A 2,500-nucleotide genomic window follows, 5' to 3' on the forward strand; every position below is an offset into this window, starting at 1 on the left:
AGACTTTCTATCTCTTCCTATTTATTTCCAGCAATACACACTAATAAACGTATTGCTCTTTGACATTTATTCTTTAACTGACCTATGTGGTATTTCCCCATTTAGTCTATGGTCAAAAAGTATACCAAGAATCTTTGCGGTATTTGGTATTGGGTGATTGTCTAGAGTTAGCCTAACGTTCGGCTTCCTCCTATATGAAAAAACAAACAAAAAAACAATACTCTTTCTTGTGGAAAACTTGAAACCCCACTGGAGGCCCCAGTTATGAATCGATCATATCCAGTGCCAGTTGGATGCGATTTGCCGAAAATTCTACATTCCTGATGGAATGCCACAGTGCACAATCATCAGTGTTTAAGATACCGAAGGGGAGCTGATAAGATTTCATTAATCATGCACAAAAATGTCTTTCCCATAGACAGATTGCAACACATTCGACATGGCTCACAATGGTGTCTATTACACGAGTGTGTGTGTGTGTGTATGTGTGTGTGTGTGTGTGTGTGTGTGTGTGTGTGTGTGTGTGTGTGTGTGTGTAAGGGGAGAAAATATGAAAGGAAAGAAATGGAAAGTAAGATAATAAAGGTTTCGGTGAAGTATGAATGAGGCGTGAATGTTAATTGGGCAAACTACCCGATGGCTAAAACTAGCACGAATGCCCGTGTGAGTTGATGAATGTTGCTGTTGGTTTGTATATTAATTATACATTTAAGGGATGCAACGCAACGCACGGGAAAGAAAGTCGCTCATGAACGAATGGCCACATTAATAGTGACGCGATTACCAAGCGAATTGGATGAGCACGGCAAGGAAAGTCTTGTTACTCTGACGTAAAACATGGACATATCCTTAAAAGAATGGACATGACCTTTAAAAAACTTACATGTCCATTAAAACTTAAACATGTTCCTCCAAAATGGAGGTGTCCGTTAAAAAATGGACTTGGTCTAATAAGAAAATCAGAAATGGTATAATTATTGCTGATAGACTGCACTATGAGGATGTTGGATACGTCCTCTTGTGAAAATCTGACATGAATTAAATATTGCTGACAGAATGCCCTGAGAGGATGTTGTTTCTGTTGTTACTGTTTCATTACTAAAGCAATAAATGTATACGACGTCATGAGAGAAAGGTATAGGCACACATTTTAAGAAATATTGGATACGTTACTTCACAAAACATGAAGATGAATATACCAGTTTGCATACTGTACATAAAGAGTAATTTATAAAAAAAAAAAAAAAAAAAAAAAAAAAAAATTTCCTTTAAACACTGACATGTTCTTTGAAAATGGGCATGCCCTTTCAAAAATAGACATACCCTTTAAAAAATAAACGTGCCGTCTAAAAAATTGACAAGTCCTTTAAAAAATGGACATGAACTTAAAAACAGACATTTCCTAATATGAAAAGCGGACATGTTATACAGTAATTATTGCTTACTGATTGTACATTGTTTTATTATTTTACTTAAGGGAATTTCCATAGATTATTAATATCACATTTCAAGTAATTTTTAAAAATAGACATGTCTTCGAATGGGACATCAAATAATTATTACCGATGGAATGCTATGTTGTTGTTATTGTTTCATTACATGCCGTTTGAGAATGGGATAGGAACACATCTTAATTAATACTGGATACGAGACTTCACAAAAGATGAAGATGAATATACCAACTTGCATACTGTACATTTATACATAATAAGTAACTTATATCCTTTACAAAAAAATAGGCATGTCCTTTAAAAAATGGACATATCCCTTAAGAAATGGACATGTCCTTTAGAAAACGACATTCTTTAAAAAATGGATATATTTAAATAATAGACATATCCTTTAAAAATGGATATGGATTTTAACAAATGGACATGTCCTTTAAGAAATGGACATATTCTTTACAAAATGTCCGTCTGTAAATAAATGTTGTTCATTCATCTAAATATTTTATTGACTTTTTTCATATGAAAATTCATAGCCATTATTTTCGTTAATGTAAAACCACTGGAAGGTGTGTGTGAATATGAAGTCAAGTGGAGTTCATTCAAACAGAAATTAGTACATGAATTCTTTTTACTTACAATCTTAATTTACGAATGGCGGCTTAATAGGAAGGAATTAAAATTACAATCCCTAATTGCCACGTTTGGACATAAATGGCAGCAAAGCTTGACAGCTCAGGGAACTGTTTAGCGTTTTTGTTAACGTTAACAATTGGATTGGCGTTACCGAAGAGAATTTTATAGGAATACATATTAAGAAATATTAGATATTTTACTTTTACAAAACATGAAGATGAATATACCAACTTGCATGCTGTACATGTATACATAAAGAGTAATATATATATATATATATATATATATATATATATAGAGAGAGAGAGAGAGAGAGAGAGAGAGAGAGAGAGAGAGAGAGAGAGCTATATAGATATAGATATATGTATAATGAACATGCCCTTTAAAAGATGGACCTGACCTTTAAGAAATAGACATAC

This window comes from Penaeus chinensis, chromosome 39 (genome assembly GCF_019202785.1).
Source record: "Penaeus chinensis breed Huanghai No. 1 chromosome 39, ASM1920278v2, whole genome shotgun sequence".
In the NCBI taxonomy this organism is placed as follows: domain Eukaryota; kingdom Metazoa; phylum Arthropoda; class Malacostraca; order Decapoda; family Penaeidae; genus Penaeus; species Penaeus chinensis.